Source organism: Tupaia chinensis, unplaced genomic scaffold, assembly GCF_000334495.1.
Source record: "Tupaia chinensis unplaced genomic scaffold, TupChi_1.0 Scaffold143796_1, whole genome shotgun sequence".
Classification (NCBI taxonomy): Eukaryota; Metazoa; Chordata; class Mammalia; order Scandentia; family Tupaiidae; genus Tupaia; species Tupaia belangeri.
In genome coordinates, this window is record NW_006203646.1 from 3,000,379 (window position 1) to 3,016,211 (window position 15,833).

At 40.1% G+C, this 15,833-nt stretch overlaps 1 protein-coding gene and 1 long non-coding RNA gene across 8 annotated transcripts in view; one reads left to right on the plus strand and one right to left on the minus strand.

The window, feature by feature from the left end:
• Nucleotides 1-15,833, plus strand: part of EBF1 (EBF transcription factor 1) — a 464,386-nt gene that overhangs the window by 97,178 nt on the left and 351,375 nt on the right. The window lies entirely within an intron of this gene.
• The window catches only part of LOC102501655 (uncharacterized), a 27,313-nt gene continuing 12,031 nt past the window's right edge, over nt 552-15,833 (minus strand). Inside the window, exons 3-5 of one of the 3 annotated variants that reach the window (XR_336936.2) lie at nt 8,682-10,216; nt 4,117-4,264; nt 552-1,300 (exon numbers count right to left, since the gene is read on the minus strand). This is a non-coding gene — a long non-coding RNA (uncharacterized LOC102501655). Of the gene's footprint in view, nt 1,301-4,116; nt 4,265-8,049; nt 10,217-15,833 lie in introns of all 3 variants that reach the window. The other 2 variants (XR_336935.2, XR_336934.2) reach the window with 2 other exon arrangements.

A 15,833-nucleotide genomic window follows, 5' to 3' on the forward strand; every position in this document is an offset into this window, starting at 1 on the left:
ATGTCAGAGACAGGCCATTGTCCATTCACCTCATTTCCAGGTGGGGAAACTGAGAGTCAGGGGCTGAGGTCACTGCACAAGCTCCCCCAGTTATTCCTAGGGGCTCTTTATTATCCTCAGCTGAATGGAGACTTCCTGCCTGGATCAGACTTTCTCAGGAATTATCAGGGTGGCAGCAAAGGGTGCAAGATGAAAAACTGACCTCAGGTGACCATCTCCCTAGCAGAGATGCACCGAGAACAATCAGGGGCAGTAAGAGAAAAGAAGAATTTAGGAGGGAGCTAAGAACAAAGGAAAGAGCCACTGGCATGAAAGAAACTCTACCAAATATAGTTTGAACGCACGTCGCTGTCGGCACATGAGACACTTAGTGAGAAAACCTCTTCTTGAACTTTGCGATAAAGCAGAGAATCTTTGCAATCTTTGAAACCTTTCACTTTGGAAATATCCACAAAACAAATCAGAAAAACAAACATTAATGAGGCAGATAGAAAACACTTTGGAGAAAAAAATAATTTAGCATTTTTATAGTTGCTATAGAAACACCTCAGCCCTCACTCTTGCTAATTAGTTGGATTTTTACACATTTTATATTTGGAAATGCAAATCAGTTTTCATAAATTATTACTTTTTTTTTTTTACTTATATTTACAGTACTGTTAGGCAGATACAGGAAGTCTAGGGTATTATTTAATATGACATACTTAGTTATATGAGCCTGGCATTTATATCCACAAGACATTTCTTAGTTTAAATAGTCGCCTGTTAAATGTTGTGGGAAATGGTACAGAGATTTATAATTTTTACAGAAGAAGAGGAGGAAATGCAGTGGTGTGGTAGCTTAGTAAAGTGCTTTCTCATGGAAACTTGAGAGAGAACGGGTGAGTTTTACCTCCAGTAGACTCTAAATAATAAACATTTTAAAACTTTCCTGCAGTCGTGGGAATTCTGGTTGGTTGGGTGTCTTCTGAACTTTTGGTACTAAACGCACCATCTGTAAACACTTACTGGACTCACGCTGATTGGAGAAGACACAGACATGTTTGGAGGAAAGGGAATATAGGAGAGTGTCAAGATCTGGGGTGGCTGATGGCCTCTGGAGAGGAGGTGAGTGAATGCTCAGTCAGACGGAATCACGGGTACAGTTCCAGTTTCTAGAAAGAAGACAGGAGGGGTGAAGCTATGGACTTCGATTTTGTTGTTGAAAGGAGAATTCGACAAACCTCACTTCAGCTCTTTGTCCTGTTTCTTATTATCAACATGATTTGGGGCAGTTTGGTTGACCACTCCAGATCTGCTCCTGTAAAATGGGGACAAAAACAAAGAGTCCTGCATTATATATTAAATTAGAGCTTAGAATATTTATGAAGTTTTTGGTTCAGGACCCAGCCTTTTATAAGTGCCTAGGCAGTGATACCTATTATAACATGATTATTGGGCCAGCCTGTGGCACGGCAGTTAAGGCGGATGAATCTCACGTGGCCACCTGAACAGTTCAAGTCCCAAACCTGGTGGCTTGAAAACCATTCCAGGAATTTGCCAACTTGTCCATGCATGCCCAAAATCCCAAGAGGAGAAAGGAGAGAAAGGGATTGTGAGGTGGTCATCCCTGGTCATCACTTTCCCTCTCTGTCTCTCTCTGTCTCTGTCTCTCCTTGGTGGAGCCCATGCACCCTATGGAAAATAAAAAAAAAATTATTATAGCTCATCCTTACTGTACATGCATTTATCCCTCAGATTATAACAGTGTGTACTAGAGCAAAAAGTAAAAAGGGAAAAAGGATGCTAAGAGAAAATGAAAAGTTTAAATAATATTCTTTATTCCACTCACTGTGTATTTGCCTCTGAGGGAGCTCAGGATAGAAACCTGCTGATAATCAGATCTTTGTAGGTAGATATTAATATGTAAGATGATAAACGCGTGCATACAGCACATTAGGTGCAGTTTAGGAGATTTTCAAGCATTATTTTGACTTTATATAACTTTCATCTTATACACTGGCTGTGGATGCTGACTCTCACATCACAGTTGAAGCCACTGTATTGTGGTGGTTGTGGTGGTAATGTTATTGGTCTGACGCAAAGGAACCAATTGGGTCACTGATGACATGACCTGAAGTTACAGTTCAGACCTGGGATTCAATTTAAATGTCTTTGAATGATTTTGGTATGATGAGAAAACAGTAGGAAGAAGTGGTAGAAGACCCTTCCATGGCCAATGTGATGAGGAAGAGAGGGAGGAGGGGAGGAGGCTGAAGGTGAGAGGTGCTGGGAAGGAGCCAGGGCTCCTTGCCTGGATGCCTTGATGGAAAGAGGAAGCGATCCTCTGAGAAATGGGAGCCAGAGAGAGGAGGCCCACTTGGGTGCTTAGTTGCATGTGGGAAATAAATAACACAGGGGAAAAATGTTTATTTCTACACTAGTATTTTTAGAGACCCTCTTGTTAGTGCTGTGTCTGCATAATAAGGTGATCTAATGGTGCTCAGCCTTCCCAGTCTTACATCTTCAGTCATTTGTAAAAAAAGAGTAAACAGGATTACTTCCTTCTCTAGGCCGACTTCCGCCTTTCCCTGAGTCAATAAGCAAGGATTTGTTTCTTCTTTGTGTATGTGACCCCGTTTAAATTCAGAGTTCATGGTAACAAAAATGGTAAGTGGTAGGAAAACAAAGTACAAATGCATAAATACATTTCTTTTTAAAAAACTTACCACATGAAACTAGCCAATAGTTTTGATGGTAGCTCTGTAAGGTTGTGCTTTCGGTATTTATGATGATACGTGAAGGCGAGGTCTTCAAAAAATTCATGGAAATGAACATTATGGGGGGGGGGGACTATTGTGGCTTTCCAACGGTGTTTTGTTTTGTTTTGGGCACCAAAATAAACTCGCACTTTAATTCCATTTTCCATGAACTTTCTGAAATCTTGTACTACGGAGATAAAGTCAGCAAATCTAAGGTATTAAAGAAATGGGAACTGAGAGGGACAGCAAATTGGAAATCAAATGCTCCTAAATGTGGCAAGGCTGTAGCTGATTCTTGGCTCCTTCTACCTGTTTCTGTTGGAGAATTTGAACCCAGAGTTACCAGATGTGACTTTTCAACAGAAGCCAGAAGTTGAGATTTAGTGTAAAATTTGATTTTAAATGATGGCAACTAATGAGAAATTTAAATTACTACGAAAAATAACAAAAACAGTCTGTGGGTTGCTAGTTTTAGTTCTTTTTCTTTTTCTTTCTTTAATTTGCCAGGAAGTATATGTACCCACCAGAGAGCCACAGAGAGAGAGAAAGCAGGAAAGCACTCCCCATGGGCCATAATCATACTGCAATCCCCTCTCCTCCACTTCTCCTTCCCCTCTAGATTTTGGCTACTCATTTATGAGTCATGTATGTTTCTAAAGCCACTGGGTCCAGGACTTGAACTGAGAAGTTGGCCATATAGGATCCAGCCTGCTTAACCACCAGGTCATGAGTAGGCCCCACCTTTCTTTTAGAGCTGCACTGGCCAACATGGTAGCCACAAACCACCATATTGGCCATTAAGCACTTGAAAAGTGGCCAAACTGAAATAGTGTAAAATATACACTGGATTCTGAGGACTATAAAATACACCAATAGTTTTTAATTCTGATTGTATGTTAATACGATCATATTGTTGTCGGAAAAGTCATGACACATTTTTGCACACAAAAAATACATCACAGCTTTTCTGACAACCCAATATTTTGGATATCGTGGGTTATATAAACTATTATTAAAATTAACTATACTTGATTATTTCCTCTTGTTAAAATGTGGTTGTCAGAACATTTTAAATTATATGTGTAACTTGGATTTGCAGCTTCCATTATATTTTTAGTGGACACACTGCCCAAAGAGTTGGGTTATTCTTCCCAAGCCATCTCTGTTTTGCAATTTCATGGGGGTACAGGTCCATGAACTTACTCCTTGCCCTTTCTTCCTCTCAGACCAACCCAAAGGTCAAGAAAGGTCTGATTTTAGATGAGTCTTCTGGCCCAGCCAGGTCTGTTTTCATCCAAGAATAGAGCTAAAAATGGGTCTCACGCCTTGAACTTGGGTTTGGTTGGCTGGCGGGTGTTCCCTCAGCTGTTCTTACCTGAGTCCTGGTAATGGCAGCATGGACCTCTGGCATCCCAGTCGTGAGCTTGGAGCCCTTGGCACTGGAGTTCTGTAGAATACCTGAGAAGCTCTTGGGAACCATATTTCCTTTGCTCACCATACTTTTGCTTAAAATCTTACTTACACTGGTAAAAAAAATAAGTAAGCATGTTAAATTTGCCGGAGTGAAGATAGGCTGTCAGTATCATCCCTGCAGTCATGTTGTGAGTTAAACGGAGGCTCACATTTTAACGGAATCAAATGATTTAGTGCCTGACCAGCAGGTCTCTCACACACTCTCCCACATTCCCAAGATGCTAGTCCATGAAAGAGCACCTGCCAAAGGGACGAGGGTACCAGGCAGCAGTGGTGCCCTAACTGGAAACGCCAGCTTGGAAAGACAGGAAGCTGCAGGCCAAGTTCTTGCCAGCTTTTCGGAGAGTGGTGTTTGCAGATCTAATCAAGCAAGATTCAAATACAGGAAATATTGTGTCGTCAGAAAAATCATGACATGTGTTTACATGCAAAAAATAGAAAAATGTGTCATGACTTTTCTGATGACCCCATATTACTGATTTACTTTCTAAGTGCTAGATTTCTGTTTGGAATGTTTTCACAGACATTATTCCCTTTAATTCTCATGGAACGCAGATCGTGACCTCTATTGAGGCTTTTTTTTTAAAAAAAAATTTTGTTTTTTGTTTTGTTTTGTGCTTCACATCAAGAGAGGCAAGAAGGGACACTTGAGATTCTCCACCCAGCCCCTGACATCTGAGGGATTAATTAGATTTTTAAAGGCAGGATGGTTTAAATGGTCAAATATGAGCATGTGGATTTTCCTTTTGCTTCCTTTTTTTTGGCTCAATTCAGTGGTTCTCAATTATAGTGGGTTGTGAACACAAAGCCACATGTGTGGTAATTTATGGGTGATATAAGTGATTTTCAAAGGTAATTTTGTCTATATGGGATTGTTGCCGTCCATGCTTATCGTAGGACCTGACTTCTTGGCTAAGATGTAGCTCCTTATGTGTACAAGTTCTTGGGGCATTATCCCAAGTGGCTGATCACAGAGATTAGGAATATGTAGCCACTGTCCCTGTGTTTGCAGAATAACATGTATTCTTAAAATAGGGATCGGTGGGGTACAGGGAAATCTTCTTGCTCTTTGAGTTGGGAAGCAGGAATCTGGTCATTCTGGAGTAGCATTTACTGAAAAGAGAGAGAGAAGCAGGTAGGTGGTCTGCAAGGAAAGAAAGCTCATTCTGAGGCTACTTAGGTTCAAGTCCCACAGACGTTTCAGCTTCCTCCAGGTGCTTTGGCTCTACTTAAGCCACGCTCACATGATCTCTAGAAGGAGCTTCAATACGGCTCCAAGATGAGTCCTAGAGCTCTGAAGGGTCAGTTGTGGGGCCCTCAGCTTTAAGCACAGTGTGAATGTTGGTGCTTTGAGATTGTTATGGAGAAGAATCCAATGAAATTCACCTACTCCATGGCATTTACTGTGAACTTTGTTGTGTGAGGAATATATGGGGTCTTCCAAAAGTTGATGGAAAACACATATTATGAAATAAGTATACATAGACTTCAAATATTTTTTGTGTGTGCAAAATTAACTTGTATCTTAGTCTACTTTTCTCACAAACTTTTTGAAATCCCCTACACTACAGTGATAATAAGCCAACATTTAATGAGGGTTTCTTACATGTCAGGGACTGTGTTAAATGTTGCAATTACTTCGTATTATACTTAATTCACACAGTACGCTGAGGTTGATATTACTTATCCTCTTTTACTGATTAGAAAATTGAAAGAGGTTGAATAATTTGCTCAAGTGTCACGCTTTTCTCTAGGTGACTGCATCAGCTATGGTTAGATGTGGCTGCAAGTGAGGGAACTGTGGCCTCCACCCACAATGAAATTTAGTGACCTAATTAAGACAGGAGTTTATTATTCTCACATAAATGAAGCCAGGAAGTAAACAACCTAGCGCTGAGATGGAATCTCCACCCTATAAAACCTGCAGGCCAGGCTCCTTCGATCACCTTTTTCTACCCGTTCTAGAGGATGGCCTCATCCCTGCTGTCCAAGATGGCATGGTAGCCATCACAGCAACACTCTAATAGAAGAATGGAGGAAGGAGGGGGCCATGTAGATACCTTCCTCTTAATGACGCTGGACTTTGCAAATAGCATTCTACTTTTATCTCATTGGCCAGATCTTAGTCACATGGCTACCTAGCTACAAAGAGTCTGGGAAACATTGTTTTCATTCCAGGCAGCCATGCACTCAAGTAAAATAATGAAAAAGGGGGCAGCAGTTAGCGTAGCAGTTAAGTCACTGAACTCCCACGTGGCCCACTGTGGTTCAAGTCCTGGACCTGGTAGCTTGAAAATTATGCCAGGCATGTGTATGCAAGTCCAAGATCCCAGGAGGAGAATAGGGGAGAAGGGATTGCAGTGTGGTCATCTTCCCTGGGGGATGATTTCTTCCTTTCCCTATCACTGTCTCTGTCTCTCTCTCTTTGGCAAGTGCATGTGCTCTAAGGCAAAAGCCTCTCAAAAATTTATAATAATGAAGATGTTATGACTTCAGATCAAGGAGCAAACATTTTGGGGTCAGCAGTAGACTGGTGACTGCAGTGATCTTAGGCAAGTCACAGATTTCTCTTGATTTCTTCATCTCTAAAGTAGATACTAACTTTAGGAATGTTGTGAGGAATTAGTGAGGCTCTCTGGAAAATAGCTGGTATATTTTTCAGTAGCTGGCACCATTTAAAACAACATAGCCAGTTCTAATTATAATTGGACTGATGCTTTGTTAATATGGGTACACGGTGACAGAATCACTAGAGAAAGATGTTATCGTTTTTTTTTTTAACATTTTTTTTCTCTTTATGCTCTGTTTTTACTATTGAATAGTACTTTTAAATCTTCTGGCTATTGTGTAACTTTAGTTAAGTATGTATTTTCCTGTCAGGTCAAAGCAGTAAAATTCTCTGATTCTAAACCCTAAAAGGTTTGGAGAATAAATCCTAAAAGAAAAGGTTAAGTTGCTTTTGTTTTTTCTTTCTACTGATGCTCTCACAGGTAGTCCCTTTTTCTTAAAGCACTCCATTTTACCTTACAGGCTTAGAAAAGTGGAATGCTGGTGTAACCATAATTCAAGATAATTTTGGAACTTACTCTTTAAAGAGAGAGTTAATGTATAATTTTACATCTAGATCTGTATCTTTATCTCTCAGATTATCACTTTATTAGACTGGCTTAAAAGACAGGCATTTTTTTTTTTTGAGAGGTTTTTGCAATAGGGCACATGAGCTCACCAGAAAGAAAGAGACAGAGAGTGAGAAATCACCCTCCCAGGAAGGATAGCCACGCCGCAATCCCTTCTCCTCCATTCTCCTCTTGGGATCTTGGGCACGCACGCACACGTGCCTGGCGTGAGTTTAAACCACCAGGTCCGGGACTCAAACCACAGTCGACTACACGGTAGTCCAGTGACATAGCCATTATGCCAACTGCTTGTCGCAGACACGCATATTTTTTAAGTCAAAGGTCTCTGTTCTTCTTTGGAATACTGAAGACTGTCATTAGTAATTTAACATCTTTCACAGACATACAAGCTAGAGGTGTGCATAAGATAGAGAGTGCTATGCTTTAGTTTAGACCAGGCCTTGAGAATACAACAGGAACTAGGAATGGGTTGGAAGTTAAGCTAAAATACTCCATTGACTTCCCACTGAATGAATCCATCTGGATCCAGTCCCCAGTTCACCATAAGGGCTCTGATCTCTCCTGTCTCACTGTCCCAGCCTGGGCCTCAGACCCCGCATCATTGCATCTCCAATCCCATTCCTCCTGCCTTTTAGCTCAGGCCCTTCTGCTGTTTGATCTTCTACCTGGGCACTATCCTCCAGTCTCTGCCCATTTACCTGCTTCTGAGCCTCACATACCACTTCAAGGAGACCTCTCTATGCCGCTGAGTTGGCAGGCATCTTGTCCCACTGTCATCACACTGGGCTGCTGTCCCTCTAATTGTTCATCTCGACTAAGATGATGCTTCCCAGGAGTTTGGATTTGTGTCCACTTCCTCCTTTAGTCGCAAGCTCCATGAAGACAGGGCTATGTCTTCCTACCCAAAACTTTGTGCTTGGCCCAGTGCTCAACAAACTTTTGCAGAGTAAATAAATTTGAGTATCTACATATTCTCTATGGATCATCCTCTAGGAATTTAGAAGCACTGCTTCAAAATGACTTTGTATTTCGAAAGCTTAGCAGTTGCCTGGTGGGTGTTCTAGCTGGCTTAGGCTGTCATAACGAAGTACGACAGACCTGGTGGCCTAAACCACAGAAATGTATTTTCTCATAGCCCTGGAGGGAGGAAGTCCAAAATCAGTGTTGGAAGGGTGGTTTCTTCTAAGGCCTCTTTCCTGACTTGCACATGCTGTCTTCTGTCAGTGTCTTCCTAAGGTCTTCTTCTTGGCATGTCTGTGTCCTAATGTCCTCATCTCCTAAGGACATCAGTCATATTGGATTATAGGCTCATCCCAGTGACCATACTTACTTGGAATGATCTCTTTAAAGACTCTGTCCCCAAATGCAGTCACATTCTGAGGTTAGGACTTCAGTACATGAATGAGGGAGTAGGGGATGTAGGCCAGCCCATGACGGTAGGCATCATGGACTCATCCATGTTAGGAAGTCTAATGTTCTTCATGTCACATGTGGGCATTTTCTCAGCGGAGACTGGAGTCATTGTGACCTAGCCTCGTCTGGTTAGAGTGATGCAAAGCCAGGCAGCTTCCAAATGACATCGCAAGCCAAGCAAAGAATAGGCTCCATTAAGGCTCTGTGGTCCACATTAAAGAGCAAGATTTATTTTCATTATATTTTTCTTAGCTGAGGGCATCTTATCTGGTTAGACAGGCTTCTTTAGATCCAAATTTTGTTCTTTGTGACATTTGGAGTTAATATGAGGAAATACTCTTTGTATTGCCCGGTATTGAAAATGTCAGTAAACAAACACAGCAGTCGAAGAAAAGGGGGTGAGTAACAAAAGACATTGTTTCTGGATGCAGGAGGTAACAGGAGTGTGTAGAACAAAGGTTTGCTCAAAATAGGCTTTTTAGCAAACTTTGGAGCCCCGTTCTTTGTACCCCACCCACCTTCATTCTGCTGAAGCTGCGATGCTGATGATAATACTTATTATTTTAACCAGCCCCAACCCCCCCAACTTACTCACACAAACACACTCTTGATTTCAGGGCTGACAGCAGGGCTGGGAAGGTCCTTATAGGATCACAAAACAACTCGGGCAGTTGAGGGCTTCCGGCAGACAGCTAACAAAAATATACTCTCAGAGGATGCAGCTTCGGGGGGGCGTGGGACCCGCACAGCAGTGAGCCTGAAAGCCGGCCTTTCCGTTTTATAGAGCTTCACCCCTCACATCTGGAGGAGCTGTGACAATCAGTGTTAGACCATTTTAGAAATCAGATACCCTGGGTACCAGGAAGTTGATTTGCCTTCCACTTCCTTAAGAAAACACACATTAATATTTAAGCTGGGTTTTCATAAAAGCAGCGTTGTGTTTGAAATGTGAAATAAAGTCGGGCGGCGGGGAAAACTCCCTCAGATATGGTGACCCTGATGCAATTCAAATCATCCTCCAGATTCGAAAAGGAACAGGAGCAGGACTCACCCTCCCCCAGAGTCCTCGTGGCATTTTCTACTGTTCGATGGCGTGTGTCTTTAATTCGCAAGGAATTGGACTTTAAGTTGTAACTTCCTTCTCTGTAAACAGAAGTTGGAGATTCATGAAGGTTACCTTCTTAAGTGATCCCAAAAAACAGTGTTTATGATTTCCCCCTCGGTATTGTTTCTTGGCAGCTTTTTTCAATTAGAGCCGTGTGGTGTACATCATCCCGTTACCAGGCTTATGGCGGCTCTTGCTTTCCAGTGTGGCTTTCTGCATTTTCCTGCTTTCTTTGGATCCACTCCCTGTGGAGATGACATTGAGATTGTGTCAGATAAATCAGGAACGGCAATTCTGATAGTGCCATCTTGAATGTAGAACATGATTTTGGTATGTCTCTGTAAGGGCTGTGGAGACAAACAGAGTTCTTAAAGGGTGAAAGGGCTTTTTCAAAGATCAGTGTAAATGGTTTACTTTAAAAATAAACATGTTAAATTACTTTGATCTTAGCTGTCCCAAAGATGCGAACTAGTCATGTTTCTGGGGGAGTCTTTTCCGGGGTTTTAAACCCAGCATAGACCATTTCCTCTTTGCAAGAAGACAAATACTTTTTGGAACAATGGAACTCATGAAGAAGCACTGGTCTAAGTAAGGGACAGGTAAAATACTGAAGGGGTTTTAACAACAGATGTTGGATTTCTTTTTGCAAATAGAAGTTTTGATGCCCTCTTTAGGTACAGTTATTCATCCAGATTTGAATCCTGCAAATCCTCTCTTTCTGTCTATCCACTAACCCATCCGTCTCGTGTACAAGGATAGCATGATATTTTGGGGTTCTGATACCATATTGAACATTTGCCCATGCATTGCCTTGACATAGCGTTAATTTTTTGTTTCGGTAATTAGGATTTTCTTTCTTGGATGATATAATTCCATATTCACCAGGCATAATCATTTCAGTTTAAGTCCAGTATTAACTTAGTATCTGAGTGTTGAGCTTTGTATTTGATATTTCAGTACAATGGTTCCTATTTTGATGATTGCCCGAATTTTAGATTTTGATGAAGTAAAACATAATGGAAGTAAGTTTTGATGTACTTTAAAAAACCCAACCACAAATTATTCAGAGATGAAATGACTTTGAGGTTTTCCACATGTTTCCTTTGCATGGAAAAGCAAGTTTAGTTGTACTAATATCACAAAGTATTTAATCCTCAATCTAAATATTTTTTTTTTTTGGTTTTATATGTGATGTTCAAAAATAGTCACCCTGTCATGGATGACAGGAAGTTGTCTTCACTAGATCAGCTGTCTTTTTCATATTGGTGATATGAATCTAAAGATTAACAAAAGATTAAGGAGAAGATAAATGATTGTTTTCAAAGATGTTTTAAGACTAAGATTGGCACAGTGAAGAAAGTCTGATACTTCATTTCAGCTGGCTGCTGGCACCTTGTTTGATTATTTATTTATTTTTTAATTGAGAAAGAAAGTACACCCCCCCCCATTTGGCATGGTTACACAGTAATCCTATTTCTTGCATTTCCTCATCCTGTCAAGATTTTGAGCATGCTTGAGTACACATGCACCTGCTGTGATTTTCAAGCTGCCAGGACAGGACTTGAACTCTGGTCAGCCATGTGGGATCCAGCTTTGTTTGTACAGTGCTTAACCACTGCACTACAGAACAGGGGCTGGGCCAGCCCTGGGTAGCATTTCTTAAAGTGGGCTCCTTTATCAAGTTCTACGCTCATGAGGTGGGAGGATGCTTTAGAGGAGAAGATACTGTGCTAGACAAATCGGGTGGTTCCATGTGGTCTCTTACCTCTATAAAACAATGAACTGAAAACATGTGTCCCTTGTTGGGTAGACAGACCACTTAGTGGACAAAATAATCTAAGTGAGGACATTTGAGTTCTACTCTGAGACTTTTTACTAACAAGCTATGTGACTGTAGGCAAGACCTTTACTTTTTTTTTTTTTATTTTTTTTATCAGAGGGTATGTGCACTCACCAGAGAGAAGCAGAGCAACAGAGAAATTAAGGGAAGAAGCACCCTCTAACAGGGCTTGGTCACACATTCCTTTCTCTTCTTCTCCATCCTTTTGGGATTTGGGAATGCATGCCCAGGTGCTCAATGAGTTTTTCAAACCACCAGAGTCAGGACTCAAACTGTGGTTGGCCATATGGGATCCAATTTGTCTAACCATGAGGCTGGCTCAAGACCTTTATGTTTTCTCTAATGTTTCTTCATTGGAAAATTAAAAAGGGCTTGACTTGACAGCAAATTAGAAATGTTCATGGAATAAATGGCAAAGCTGTTGAAGATAAGGAGAACATGAGGCTCGGGGAATGTTCTCCTGGCTAGGCTTCCCTCCTCAGCCACGGAATGACCAAGACACTTGCAGCAGATCCCTGGGGCAAACTGGAGCCCACTTTGGAAATCACGTCTCCCTGCTGCCATCTTACATTCCTGAAGTCTTAAAGAGATAATCTAATTAGAATTTAAATGAATAAAGTTGTTTTTTGTTTGTTTCAAGTATTTTTTGGATGATATTACATGTAGAAGACTTGGTAAACAGGAAAAATTTGAGGAGACAAAATAATATAATTAATTAGTGCCAATACACAGAGATACTCATTAGGATATATTTTTTCCTTTTCTTTTAATTTTCTATCTTGTCTCTATTCTTAACTAGGATAATATTTCTCTCTAAAAGTTCATGGAAAAATGAAATTACAGCATAAATTTATTATTTGAGTGCAAAATAAAATCCGTGCACAATTTTTTATAATATGCATTCGTTATGAAGTTTCTGAAGAATGTCTACGTGTGTATATGCTTTGTTTTCTTTAAAGGAGCCTAGTGATTGTCACCCATTACAAACTGAGGAGTATGGTTAACTACAAACAAATAAAACCTTATCACCCATAGATGACTACTGTAACTTCTGATTGTAGGGCGTCACGAGATGTTCTACAAGGAAATGTTCTATGTCATCAAGGCGTTTTTGGAAAAGATTCAAATGGCAATTTATTATCCCATTTAACCATTCCCTCATAACTGAATATTTAGGTTATTTCCAGTTTTTCTTGATCATAAATATCACTGTGATGAGCAGCTTTGAATATGAATCTTCAAGTGTCATTATGATTGCAGTCTTAGGATAGATTTCTAGATTTGGAATTCTTGGGTCCAAAGTTGGACCTCCTGGGCCAGCCTTCTATCTGAGTGGTTAAGGGAGCAGAATCCCACATGGCCAACTTCCATTGCAGCCCTGGACCCCGAGGCTAAATAAACATGGTGGACATACGTAGGTGCCAAAAATCCTGACAAATGGAGAAAGGATCACTCCCTTTTGGGAAGTGCTTTCTTTCTCTCTCTCTGTTTCTTTCTGGTGAGTGTATTCCTCACTTTCCTCTGGTAATAAATTAATTCATTAAAAATTAAAACAATAAAAAATAAAATGGCTGAAGAAGGCTTTCCTAAAGAACTGACATTTAAAAAGCTCGAAGTTTGACTTAAACATCTAGTGATCTCATTTTATTTCCATCTGTTTAGTATTTAGAATATTTGTTTTTGCAGAAATAATTTCTTATTCTTACATATGGAAATCTGATGAGTTGTTTAAGGTTTTTGGAAAAGTAGTGCACATGAAATATTTGACAGGTTAGAGGTCTCCTGTGTCATCATTCAGTGGATTGTTGTCCTCATGGTACATTGTGGCAGAAAGTTGCTTCCTAATTTGAAGAAAGTAACTTGTGAAATCAGTGCTTACATTTGTTGTATAGCTGGGATCTATCTAATTGCTAAGAATTTTCCAACTACCCTCATTTCTGAATTCCTATTTTTGAAAAAAAAAAAAAAAACAACCCAAAAAACTGGGACTGTGTATTTTGAGAGGAGCCTAAGTGCATATTTAAGGTATGAATGCTTCTTTCAGGATTTGATCTGCGTTTCGGCTGGCAAATCTCTCAGGTGCACAAAGGGGCCCTGGCTACTTCGTCATTCATGGAGGAATATATTTTAAAAATGCTTTCTTGACCCTCTCCTAACTTGGAGACAAGCACATTCCTCACTTTTTCCCAACCAAAGCAAACCAAATTTTCATGTGCAGAGAGTGTGTTTTCAATGGATTAGACCCAAAGCTATGTTGTTCTAGAGGTCTTAGAACTGCTTATGTAGTGCACAATAAGCTTTGTAGCACAATTTAAATGTTGATTTTAACATATAAACAGTCATCCAAAAGTATTTCAGAAAAGCTGTTTTTAGGAGTTGGTTTAAAAGTATATTGGATAATGATTTCTCAAACATGTTTATTTTTTTGGTGTCTTTATTTAGGCAGATGAAGTTTTTCCTTTTAAAGAGACCCCTCCATAAAGAAGACCCGTGTGCTCCCCCTTTCTTCTCCCTCTGTCTATGCTCCTTCCCTTCCTTTTCCAGCTGTTTCTTTTATTCATCTAAGACATTAGACGACATTCTTTATTTTGCCGACAATGACTTATTTATACCTAATTGCCTGGTTCTGTGATTGTTAGAAAACTGTATTGACAATGATAATTTTCAGTTGTCTCACAATGAGGGCACATGAATTAGCAGAGATCCCAATCAAAACATGGCAAGTGGGAAACAAAGCCCCCACCAATGGCACATTTCTGACATTGCCTTTGTTAAGTGTTGCATTAATAGGAAGGTGACATTCTTTTGAGAAGTGAAGCATATGTAAATAGAAAGAGTTTTTAAAAATAGAATTCTGCAAGTCAGACTCATTTCTACAGCTTCATAAGGCAGAGAACAAGCTAGACAGAAATGTTCTGCGAGCAGTGAATGGAAATTGAAATTGTTTTCCTGGTTCATTTAGGAACTAAACTTTCTTGTGTGTTGGATTTTGTTGGGCATATAATTGGGTATAGTTGGACAAATTGATTCTGTGTTTGAATTTTATTTACCAGCAAAAACCCATGAAGTTCTCTTGCTTTTTCTTGGCATGGCCATGACTGGTTGTATGAGTTCAGAAATTGTAAACCCAATGTCTGGGCAGCATCAAAAGCAGGATTACCTGAAAGTGATTCCTGGGTTGCTTTGTGATTTAGTGATTAGGCTTCTTGCCTTATTTCTCTCTTAAGAGCGTATCTTAAAAGTGCTGTATTCACTAATGAGCACATTGGTTGTCTCCACTTACATGCCCCATACAGCCTATGTATCATCCAGTCTTTTCAAAGTTAATCTATTGTAAAATTAAGACTGTAAAAATGGACCGAATTGCCCCCACCCAGGGACAATGGTGGAAGACTCACAGTGTCAGCCCCTCTATATTCCCCAGTGGAAATCATCATACAATTATGTGTGGTGTCATCCAGCTCCCCAAAGAGTTCTGCTTCCTATTCAGCCTTAGTTATCTCTAGGAAGTGTGAGCCTTCCCACTGGACTGGCCTGAAAACACACACAGTTTTCTCTTGATGGGGAAGAACTCTCTCTGAAGGTCTGTGGCTTAAGTGGCAGAGATGCAAAGGCAGCTCTCTCCCAGTGTTTCTAATTCAATTCTCCTCTATACTATCATGCATCGACTGAGTAATGCATCCAGTGAGGGAGAGAGGAAGAGAGGGGTCAGGAGGTTTGGGTTCCAGTAAAATTTAAATAGCCATTGCACTTGCAATATTAAACCATGAACACCATTTAGGACTCTGTTAGCAGATGGGACAAGTCAATTAGATGAACTGATTTTTCATGGTGTTAGGGATATAATTCTGGGATTCTTAACCTACAGGCAGTTCAAGACTAGATTTCAGGGGTATGGTAGTGGAACTTAAAAAATGGATGCCACATTTTTTATTAAATAATTGGTGTTTTTATAGGGATAGACTTTATAAAATTCTCAAATGGGTCATTGACCATAAAATGTTCAGGAACCACTGCATTCTATTGTCAAAACTTTTGGTTTTATTTTAAAAATTTTTATTTTTAATTAATTAATTAATTTTGGAGTTTTTTTTTTTTTTTTTTTTTTTTTGCTTTAGGGCATG